Here is a 12,886-nt window from a genome sequence, read left to right on the forward strand (position 1 = left end):
GGTTCTCTTTTGGAGTTTGAATCCAAAAGTGGCACTGGTGTGTGTTGCACTACCTTATTGTTGTACAGGACGTATTTTTATTCATTTCCTCTCCGGTGTTGTCTCGTCCAAATATCGGCGTTCCCTCTAATGCCGGCGTCAATGAGTCCGAACAGTTGCGAACTTACATAGTTCGTGTGCAACCTTCGACAGAGGTCGCCGATGCCGGCTCTATCAAGCTTGAGAGTTGGTACAAGTCCTTCTTATCCGAGTCTATTTCAGACGCTGGCGAGCTGCGGTTAGTACAGTGAGGTCTTCGTTGGTTTTGCCGCGAAGCTCACCAAAATGGAGCTGTATTCGATCCAGAAGAAGGAAGGGTTCGTGCGCGCATTCTCGGTCAAGAATCTCCGCCTTTTGACGATGCGTACGCCGGCGTTTCTGGGCCTCCAACCTAGTACCAGCCTTTGGAACACCACCGCCCTCAGCCGCGGCACCATCATTGGCCTACTCGACACCGGCATCGCCCCCACCCACCCTTCTTTCTCCGACGACGGCGTTCTACCTCCCCCCGCCAAGTGGAAGGGCTCGTGCGCCTTCGAGACCGGCTGCAACAACAAGCTCATCGGCGCACAATCATTCGTGCAGGATGATAAATCCCCCTTCGACGACGTCGGGCACGGAACTCATACTGCTAGCACAGCTGCTGGGAACTTCGTATAGGGTGCGAGTGCGTTCGGACAAGCCAGCGGCACCGCTGCCGGGGTGGCCCCGCACGCGCACTTGGCGATGTACAAGGTCTGCAGCGCATCTGGTTGCTTGACCTCGGATATTCTCGCCGGCTTAGATGCCGCCGTTAAGGACGGGGTCGAAGTAATCTCCATCTCTTTAGGCGGCGGAACCGATCGTTTCTTTAGAGACGTGATCGCCATAGGCGGTTTCGGTGCTTTCGAAAAAGGGGTATTTGTTAGCTGCGCGACGAGTAATACAAATAACTTTTATTTTTAAAAAAAATTTAAGCTGTAGGAGAACGATATTTAATATTCTATATTATTAAATAGGCAATGAAGGTCCGAGAGGTAAGTCGCTCTCGAACGAGGCATCGTGGTATATAACAATGGGCGCCACATCGATCGACCGGAGGTTTGCGGCCTCCGTGCGGCTTTACAACCATGAGCAGTTGTATGAAGGCAAATCTTTGAATCAGTTCAAAAATTTCTCATCCCCGCCGTTCGAGCTTGCATACTCTTCGGAATTTAGCAGCTGCAGCGACTTCACCGGCTTCAACATCCGGGGAAAGCTAGTCTTATGCGACCCTCAAGACTTACTTTCATCATATGATATTTTTGGCGCCGTTAAGAGTGGCGGTGGAGTCGGCGTGGTGCTCGTAAATGCGAAGGCTGCAGGGTACTCGATTGTCACCGATAGCTACCCCCTGCCGACAGTGCAGTTGAGTGCCACTACCGGCCGTGCCATCTTGCTAAGCCAATTGTCACTCGATTGTCACCGATAGACTACACATTGCAAAGCCAATTGCTTGCGTCAATCTCCTTCAACAGCACCGTTCTCGAAACTCCCTTTGCTCCCTCTGTCGCCTTTTTCTCTTCCCGCGGGCCGAACTTTCAAAACGGGATTCTCTTGGAGCCCGACGTACTGGCCCCGGGGCTTAACATACTGGCCGCATGGCCGACCCAAGCGGATGGAGGGAACGACGGGAAGAAAACTTTCAACATAATCTCCGGGACTTCGATGGCCACGCCGCATGTCAGCGGCATCGCCGCGCTGATAAAGAGCGTGCACCCTGACTGGTCGCCAGCCGCCATTAAGTCCGCTATCATCACCACATCCGACGTGAAAGACAAGCAAGGGCTGCCTATTGTTGGGAATCCGGTACTCGCCCCGGTACCGGATCTTGTGAATACGCAATCCGCTCCGATACCGACTGCTGTGGATCCGGTATCGATTATTGGGATTCCGCAACGGAAGCGCCAAATCGAATTTTTACCAATTTTTACCATAAATCCGTCTCCTCAGCAAAAGCTGATACAATCATAAAAGAGAGAAAAAAAAAACAAAACAGAAAATATGCGGGTAAAATAAGATTCATTAAATAAGAGAAGATTACACCTGACTCCTCTTCTGCAACAGAGTAGCTACAACTCTAGCCCTCTTTTTGAATCTCTCCTATCTTTCTCTCGCCTTCTATAAACCCACAAAGAAGACCTCTCCGCGTGCATCCGTGCACAAGGTGCACTAAAATAACTCTCTCTCTCTTTTTCTCTCTCTGGTACGACACCCCAATGGTTCTAGCCGTACTCACTCAAAAAAGAGAGCCACAATGCCTATTTATAATGCTCAATTTAAAACGTACTCCAATCCTAATATATTTAGGATTCATACTTTAATTAATATCCAAATCTATCTTAATCAATCTCTAATAGATTTAAATATTAATCCTAATCTAGTTAGGTTTATCCTCTAATTAATATTTAAATTTTAATTTATCTCAAACAGATTTAAATGGTAATTCTTATCCAAATAGGATTCAACTACAAATCTAACCAAATCCTAACTTATTGTAGCAATAATTGGAACACGTTGTACTACTATTCAGCACCCAAGATCATCCTAAGTTTCTAGTTTGTTTCACCTGTTGGGAATCCGGTACTCGCCCCGGTACCGGATCTCGTGAATCCGCAATCCGCTCCGATACCGACTGCTGTGGATCCGGTATCGATTATTGGGATTCCGCAACGGAAGCGCCAAATCGAATTTTTACCAATTTTTACCATAAATCCGTCTCCTCAGCAAAAGCTGATACAATCATAAAAGAGAGAAAAAAAAAACAAAACAGAAAATATGCGGGTAAAATAAGATTCATTAAATAAGAGAAGATTACACCTGACTCCTCTTCTGCAACAGAGTAGCTACAACTCTAGCCCTCTTTTTGAATCTCTCCTATCTTTCTCTCGCCTTCTATAAACCCACAAAGAAGACCTCTCCGCGTGCATCCGTGCACAAGGTGCACTAAAATAACTCTCTCTCTCTTTTTCTCTCTCTGGTACGACACCCCAATGGTTCTAGCCGTACTCACTCAAAAAAGAGAGCCACAATGCCTATTTATAATGCTCAATTTAAAACGTACTCCAATCCTAATATATTTAGGATTCATACTTTAATTAATATCCAAATCTATCTTAATCAATCTCTAATAGATTTAAATATTAATCCTAATCTAGTTAGGTTTATCCTCTAATTAATATTTAAATTTTAATTTATCTCAAACAGATTTAAATGGTAATTCTTATCCAAATAGGATTCAACTACAAATCTAACCAAATCCTAACTTATTGTAGCAATAATTGGAACACGTTGTACTACTATTCAGCACCCAAGATCATCCTAAGTTTCTAGTTTGTTTCACCTGTTGGGAATCCGGTACTCGCCCCGGTACCGGATCTCGTGAATCCGCAATCCGCTCCGATACCGACTGCTGTGGATCCGGTATCGATTATTGGGATTCCGCAACGGAAGCGCCAAATCGAATTTTTACCAATTTTTACCATAAATCCGTCTCCTCAGCAAAAGCTGATACAATCATAAAAGAGAGAAAAAAAAAACAAAACAGAAAATATGCGGGTAAAATAAGATTCATTAAATAAGAGAAGATTACACCTGACTCCTCTTCTGCAACAGAGTAGCTACAACTCTAGCCCTCTTTTTGAATCTCTCCTATCTTTCTCTCGCCTTCTATAAACCCACAAAGAAGACCTCTCCGCGTGCATCCGTGCACAAGGTGCACTAAAATAACTCTCTCTCTCTTTTTCTCTCTCTGGTACGACACCCCAATGGTTCTAGCCGTACTCACTCAAAAAAGAGAGCCACAATGCCTATTTATAATGCTCAATTTAAAACGTACTCCAATCCTAATATATTTAGGATTCATACTTTAATTAATATCCAAATCTATCTTAATCAATCTCTAATAGATTTAAATATTAATCCTAATCTAGTTAGGTTTATCCTCTAATTAATATTTAAATTTTAATTTATCTCAAACAGATTTAAATGGTAATTCTTATCCAAATAGGATTCAACTACAAATCTAACCAAATCCTAACTTATTGTAGCAATAATTGGAACACGTTGTACTACTATTCAGCACCCAAGATCATCCTAAGTTTCTAGTTTGTTTCACCTGTTGGGAATCCGGTACTCGCCCCGGTACCGGATCTCGTGAATCCGCAATCCGCTCCGATACCGACTGCTGTGGATCCGGTATCGATTATTGGGATTCCGCAACGGAAGCGCCAAATCGAATTTTTACCAATTTTTACCATAAATCCGTCTCCTCAGCAAAAGCTGATACAATCATAAAAGAGAGAAAAAAAAAACAAAACAGAAAATATGCGGGTAAAATAAGATTCATTAAATAAGAGAAGATTACACCTGACTCCTCTTCTGCAACAGAGTAGCTACAACTCTAGCCCTCTTTTTGAATCTCTCCTATCTTTCTCTCGCCTTCTATAAACCCACAAAGAAGACCTCTCCGCGTGCATCCGTGCACAAGGTGCACTAAAATAACTCTCTCTCTCTTTTTCTCTCTCTGGTACGACACCCCAATGGTTCTAGCCGTACTCACTCAAAAAAGAGAGCCACAATGCCTATTTATAATGCTCAATTTAAAACGTACTCCAATCCTAATATATTTAGGATTCATACTTTAATTAATATCCAAATCTATCTTAATCAATCTCTAATAGATTTAAATATTAATCCTAATCTAGTTAGGTTTATCCTCTAATTAATATTTAAATTTTAATTTATCTCAAACAGATTTAAATGGTAATTCTTATCCAAATAGGATTCAACTACAAATCTAACCAAATCCTAACTTATTGTAGCAATAATTGGAACACGTTGTACTACTATTCAGCACCCAAGATCATCCTAAGTTTCTAGTTTGTTTCACCTGTTGGGAATCCGGTACTCGCCCCGGTACCGGATCTCGTGAATCCGCAATCCGCTCCGATACCGACTGCTGTGGATCCGGTATCGATTATTGGGATTCCGCAACGGAAGCGCCAAATCGAATTTTTACCAATTTTTACCATAAATCCGTCTCCTCAGCAAAAGCTGATACAATCATAAAAGAGAGAAAAAAAAAACAAAACAGAAAATATGCGGGTAAAATAAGATTCATTAAATAAGAGAAGATTACACCTGACTCCTCTTCTGCAACAGAGTAGCTACAACTCTAGCCCTCTTTTTGAATCTCTCCTATCTTTCTCTCGCCTTCTATAAACCCACAAAGAAGACCTCTCCGCGTGCATCCGTGCACAAGGTGCACTAAAATAACTCTCTCTCTCTTTTTCTCTCTCTGGTACGACACCCCAATGGTTCTAGCCGTACTCACTCAAAAAAGAGAGCCACAATGCCTATTTATAATGCTCAATTTAAAACGTACTCCAATCCTAATATATTTAGGATTCATACTTTAATTAATATCCAAATCTATCTTAATCAATCTCTAATAGATTTAAATATTAATCCTAATCTAGTTAGGTTTATCCTCTAATTAATATTTAAATTTTAATTTATCTCAAACAGATTTAAATGGTAATTCTTATCCAAATAGGATTCAACTACAAATCTAACCAAATCCTAACTTATTGTAGCAATAATTGGAACACGTTGTACTACTATTCAGCACCCAAGATCATCCTAAGTTTCTAGTTTGTTTCACCTGTTGGGAATCCGGTACTCGCCCCGGTACCGGATCTCGTGAATCCGCAATCCGCTCCGATACCGACTGCTGTGGATCCGGTATCGATTATTGGGATTCCGCAACGGAAGCGCCAAATCGAATTTTTACCAATTTTTACCATAAATCCGTCTCCTCAGCAAAAGCTGATACAATCATAAAAGAGAGAAAAAAAAAACAAAACAGAAAATATGCGGGTAAAATAAGATTCATTAAATAAGAGAAGATTACACCTGACTCCTCTTCTGCAACAGAGTAGCTACAACTCTAGCCCTCTTTTTGAATCTCTCCTATCTTTCTCTCGCCTTCTATAAACCCACAAAGAAGACCTCTCCGCGTGCATCCGTGCACAAGGTGCACTAAAATAACTCTCTCTCTCTTTTTCTCTCTCTGGTACGACACCCCAATGGTTCTAGCCGTACTCACTCAAAAAAGAGAGCCACAATGCCTATTTATAATGCTCAATTTAAAACGTACTCCAATCCTAATATATTTAGGATTCATACTTTAATTAATATCCAAATCTATCTTAATCAATCTCTAATAGATTTAAATATTAATCCTAATCTAGTTAGGTTTATCCTCTAATTAATATTTAAATTTTAATTTATCTCAAACAGATTTAAATGGTAATTCTTATCCAAATAGGATTCAACTACAAATCTAACCAAATCCTAACTTATTGTAGCAATAATTGGAACACGTTGTACTACTATTCAGCACCCAAGATCATCCTAAGTTTCTAGTTTGTTTCACCTGTTGGGAATCCGGTACTCGCCCCGGTACCGGATCTCGTGAATCCGCAATCCGCTCCGATACCGACTGCTGTGGATCCGGTATCGATTATTGGGATTCCGCAACGGAAGCGCCAAATCGAATTTTTACCAATTTTTACCATAAATCCGTCTCCTCAGCAAAAGCTGATACAATCATAAAAGAGAGAAAAAAAAAACAAAACAGAAAATATGCGGGTAAAATAAGATTCATTAAATAAGAGAAGATTACACCTGACTCCTCTTCTGCAACAGAGTAGCTACAACTCTAGCCCTCTTTTTGAATCTCTCCTATCTTTCTCTCGCCTTCTATAAACCCACAAAGAAGACCTCTCCGCGTGCATCCGTGCACAAGGTGCACTAAAATAACTCTCTCTCTCTTTTTCTCTCTCTGGTACGACACCCCAATGGTTCTAGCCGTACTCACTCAAAAAAGAGAGCCACAATGCCTATTTATAATGCTCAATTTAAAACGTACTCCAATCCTAATATATTTAGGATTCATACTTTAATTAATATCCAAATCTATCTTAATCAATCTCTAATAGATTTAAATATTAATCCTAATCTAGTTAGGTTTATCCTCTAATTAATATTTAAATTTTAATTTATCTCAAACAGATTTAAATGGTAATTCTTATCCAAATAGGATTCAACTACAAATCTAACCAAATCCTAACTTATTGTAGCAATAATTGGAACACGTTGTACTACTATTCAGCACCCAAGATCATCCTAAGTTTCTAGTTTGTTTCACCTGTTGGGAATCCGGTACTCGCCCCGGTACCGGATCTCGTGAATCCGCAATCCGCTCCGATACCGACTGCTGTGGATCCGGTATCGATTATTGGGATTCCGCAACGGAAGCGCCAAATCGAATTTTTACCAATTTTTACCATAAATCCGTCTCCTCAGCAAAAGCTGATACAATCATAAAAGAGAGAAAAAAAAAACAAAACAGAAAATATGCGGGTAAAATAAGATTCATTAAATAAGAGAAGATTACACCTGACTCCTCTTCTGCAACAGAGTAGCTACAACTCTAGCCCTCTTTTTGAATCTCTCCTATCTTTCTCTCGCCTTCTATAAACCCACAAAGAAGACCTCTCCGCGTGCATCCGTGCACAAGGTGCACTAAAATAACTCTCTCTCTCTTTTTCTCTCTCTGGTACGACACCCCAATGGTTCTAGCCGTACTCACTCAAAAAAGAGAGCCACAATGCCTATTTATAATGCTCAATTTAAAACGTACTCCAATCCTAATATATTTAGGATTCATACTTTAATTAATATCCAAATCTATCTTAATCAATCTCTAATAGATTTAAATATTAATCCTAATCTAGTTAGGTTTATCCTCTAATTAATATTTAAATTTTAATTTATCTCAAACAGATTTAAATGGTAATTCTTATCCAAATAGGATTCAACTACAAATCTAACCAAATCCTAACTTATTGTAGCAATAATTGGAACACGTTGTACTACTATTCAGCACCCAAGATCATCCTAAGTTTCTAGTTTGTTTCACCTGTTGGGAATCCGGTACTCGCCCCGGTACCGGATCTCGTGAATCCGCAATCCGCTCCGATACCGACTGCTGTGGATCCGGTATCGATTATTGGGATTCCGCAACGGAAGCGCCAAATCGAATTTTTACCAATTTTTACCATAAATCCGTCTCCTCAGCAAAAGCTGATACAATCATAAAAGAGAGAAAAAAAAAACAAAACAGAAAATATGCGGGTAAAATAAGATTCATTAAATAAGAGAAGATTACACCTGACTCCTCTTCTGCAACAGAGTAGCTACAACTCTAGCCCTCTTTTTGAATCTCTCCTATCTTTCTCTCGCCTTCTATAAACCCACAAAGAAGACCTCTCCGCGTGCATCCGTGCACAAGGTGCACTAAAATAACTCTCTCTCTCTTTTTCTCTCTCTGGTACGACACCCCAATGGTTCTAGCCGTACTCACTCAAAAAAGAGAGCCACAATGCCTATTTATAATGCTCAATTTAAAACGTACTCCAATCCTAATATATTTAGGATTCATACTTTAATTAATATCCAAATCTATCTTAATCAATCTCTAATAGATTTAAATATTAATCCTAATCTAGTTAGGTTTATCCTCTAATTAATATTTAAATTTTAATTTATCTCAAACAGATTTAAATGGTAATTCTTATCCAAATAGGATTCAACTACAAATCTAACCAAATCCTAACTTATTGTAGCAATAATTGGAACACGTTGTACTACTATTCAGCACCCAAGATCATCCTAAGTTTCTAGTTTGTTTCACCTGTTGGGAATCCGGTACTCGCCCCGGTACCGGATCTCGTGAATCCGCAATCCGCTCCGATACCGACTGCTGTGGATCCGGTATCGATTATTGGGATTCCGCAACGGAAGCGCCAAATCGAATTTTTACCAATTTTTACCATAAATCCGTCTCCTCAGCAAAAGCTGATACAATCATAAAAGAGAGAAAAAAAAAACAAAACAGAAAATATGCGGGTAAAATAAGATTCATTAAATAAGAGAAGATTACACCTGACTCCTCTTCTGCAACAGAGTAGCTACAACTCTAGCCCTCTTTTTGAATCTCTCCTATCTTTCTCTCGCCTTCTATAAACCCACAAAGAAGACCTCTCCGCGTGCATCCGTGCACAAGGTGCACTAAAATAACTCTCTCTCTCTTTTTCTCTCTCTGGTACGACACCCCAATGGTTCTAGCCGTACTCACTCAAAAAAGAGAGCCACAATGCCTATTTATAATGCTCAATTTAAAACGTACTCCAATCCTAATATATTTAGGATTCATACTTTAATTAATATCCAAATCTATCTTAATCAATCTCTAATAGATTTAAATATTAATCCTAATCTAGTTAGGTTTATCCTCTAATTAATATTTAAATTTTAATTTATCTCAAACAGATTTAAATGGTAATTCTTATCCAAATAGGATTCAACTACAAATCTAACCAAATCCTAACTTATTGTAGCAATAATTGGAACACGTTGTACTACTATTCAGCACCCAAGATCATCCTAAGTTTCTAGTTTGTTTCACCTGTTGGGAATCCGGTACTCGCCCCGGTACCGGATCTCGTGAATCCGCAATCCGCTCCGATACCGACTGCTGTGGATCCGGTATCGATTATTGGGATTCCGCAACGGAAGCGCCAAATCGAATTTTTACCAATTTTTACCATAAATCCGTCTCCTCAGCAAAAGCTGATACAATCATAAAAGAGAGAAAAAAAAAACAAAACAGAAAATATGCGGGTAAAATAAGATTCATTAAATAAGAGAAGATTACACCTGACTCCTCTTCTGCAACAGAGTAGCTACAACTCTAGCCCTCTTTTTGAATCTCTCCTATCTTTCTCTCGCCTTCTATAAACCCACAAAGAAGACCTCTCCGCGTGCATCCGTGCACAAGGTGCACTAAAATAACTCTCTCTCTCTTTTTCTCTCTCTGGTACGACACCCCAATGGTTCTAGCCGTACTCACTCAAAAAAGAGAGCCACAATGCCTATTTATAATGCTCAATTTAAAACGTACTCCAATCCTAATATATTTAGGATTCATACTTTAATTAATATCCAAATCTATCTTAATCAATCTCTAATAGATTTAAATATTAATCCTAATCTAGTTAGGTTTATCCTCTAATTAATATTTAAATTTTAATTTATCTCAAACAGATTTAAATGGTAATTCTTATCCAAATAGGATTCAACTACAAATCTAACCAAATCCTAACTTATTGTAGCAATAATTGGAACACGTTGTACTACTATTCAGCACCCAAGATCATCCTAAGTTTCTAGTTTGTTTCACCTGTTGGGAATCCGGTACTCGCCCCGGTACCGGATCTCGTGAATCCGCAATCCGCTCCGATACCGACTGCTGTGGATCCGGTATCGATTATTGGGATTCCGCAACGGAAGCGCCAAATCGAATTTTTACCAATTTTTACCATAAATCCGTCTCCTCAGCAAAAGCTGATACAATCATAAAAGAGAGAAAAAAAAAACAAAACAGAAAATATGCGGGTAAAATAAGATTCATTAAATAAGAGAAGATTACACCTGACTCCTCTTCTGCAACAGAGTAGCTACAACTCTAGCCCTCTTTTTGAATCTCTCCTATCTTTCTCTCGCCTTCTATAAACCCACAAAGAAGACCTCTCCGCGTGCATCCGTGCACAAGGTGCACTAAAATAACTCTCTCTCTCTTTTTCTCTCTCTGGTACGACACCCCAATGGTTCTAGCCGTACTCACTCAAAAAAGAGAGCCACAATGCCTATTTATAATGCTCAATTTAAAACGTACTCCAATCCTAATATATTTAGGATTCATACTTTAATTAATATCCAAATCTATCTTAATCAATCTCTAATAGATTTAAATATTAATCCTAATCTAGTTAGGTTTATCCTCTAATTAATATTTAAATTTTAATTTATCTCAAACAGATTTAAATGGTAATTCTTATCCAAATAGGATTCAACTACAAATCTAACCAAATCCTAACTTATTGTAGCAATAATTGGAACACGTTGTACTACTATTCAGCACCCAAGATCATCCTAAGTTTCTAGTTTGTTTCACCTGTTGGGAATCCGGTACTCGCCCCGGTACCGGATCTCGTGAATCCGCAATCCGCTCCGATACCGACTGCTGTGGATCCGGTATCGATTATTGGGATTCCGCAACGGAAGCGCCAAATCGAATTTTTACCAATTTTTACCATAAATCCGTCTCCTCAGCAAAAGCTGATACAATCATAAAAGAGAGAAAAAAAAAACAAAACAGAAAATATGCGGGTAAAATAAGATTCATTAAATAAGAGAAGATTACACCTGACTCCTCTTCTGCAACAGAGTAGCTACAACTCTAGCCCTCTTTTTGAATCTCTCCTATCTTTCTCTCGCCTTCTATAAACCCACAAAGAAGACCTCTCCGCGTGCATCCGTGCACAAGGTGCACTAAAATAACTCTCTCTCTCTTTTTCTCTCTCTGGTACGACACCCCAATGGTTCTAGCCGTACTCACTCAAAAAAGAGAGCCACAATGCCTATTTATAATGCTCAATTTAAAACGTACTCCAATCCTAATATATTTAGGATTCATACTTTAATTAATATCCAAATCTATCTTAATCAATCTCTAATAGATTTAAATATTAATCCTAATCTAGTTAGGTTTATCCTCTAATTAATATTTAAATTTTAATTTATCTCAAACAGATTTAAATGGTAATTCTTATCCAAATAGGATTCAACTACAAATCTAACCAAATCCTAACTTATTGTAGCAATAATTGGAACACGTTGTACTACTATTCAGCACCCAAGATCATCCTAAGTTTCTAGTTTGTTTCACCTGTTGGGAATCCGGTACTCGCCCCGGTACCGGATCTCGTGAATCCGCAATCCGCTCCGATACCGACTGCTGTGGATCCGGTATCGATTATTGGGATTCCGCAACGGAAGCGCCAAATCGAATTTTTACCAATTTTTACCATAAATCCGTCTCCTCAGCAAAAGCTGATACAATCATAAAAGAGAGAAAAAAAAAACAAAACAGAAAATATGCGGGTAAAATAAGATTCATTAAATAAGAGAAGATTACACCTGACTCCTCTTCTGCAACAGAGTAGCTACAACTCTAGCCCTCTTTTTGAATCTCTCCTATCTTTCTCTCGCCTTCTATAAACCCACAAAGAAGACCTCTCCGCGTGCATCCGTGCACAAGGTGCACTAAAATAACTCTCTCTCTCTTTTTCTCTCTCTGGTACGACACCCCAATGGTTCTAGCCGTACTCACTCAAAAAAGAGAGCCACAATGCCTATTTATAATGCTCAATTTAAAACGTACTCCAATCCTAATATATTTAGGATTCATACTTTAATTAATATCCAAATCTATCTTAATCAATCTCTAATAGATTTAAATATTAATCCTAATCTAGTTAGGTTTATCCTCTAATTAATATTTAAATTTTAATTTATCTCAAACAGATTTAAATGGTAATTCTTATCCAAATAGGATTCAACTACAAATCTAACCAAATCCTAACTTATTGTAGCAATAATTGGAACACGTTGTACTACTATTCAGCACCCAAGATCATCCTAAGTTTCTAGTTTGTTTCACCTGTTGGGAATCCGGTACTCGCCCCGGTACCGGATCTCGTGAATCCGCAATCCGCTCCGATACCGACTGCTGTGGATCCGGTATCGATTATTGGGATTCCGCAACGGAAGCGCCAAATCGAATTTTTACCAATTTTTACCATAAATCCGTCTCCTCAGCAAAAGCTGATACAATCATAAAAGAGAGAAAAAAAAAACA

At 39.2% G+C, this 12,886-nt stretch overlaps 1 pseudogene; it reads left to right on the forward strand.

Annotated features, from left to right (window-relative positions):
• The window catches only part of LOC109714789, a 29,769-nt pseudogene that overhangs the window by 10,117 nt on the left and 6,766 nt on the right, over nucleotides 1-12,886 (forward strand).

Source organism: Ananas comosus, linkage group 9, assembly GCF_001540865.1.
Source record: "Ananas comosus cultivar F153 linkage group 9, ASM154086v1, whole genome shotgun sequence".
Classification (NCBI taxonomy): Eukaryota; Viridiplantae; Streptophyta; class Magnoliopsida; order Poales; family Bromeliaceae; genus Ananas; species Ananas comosus.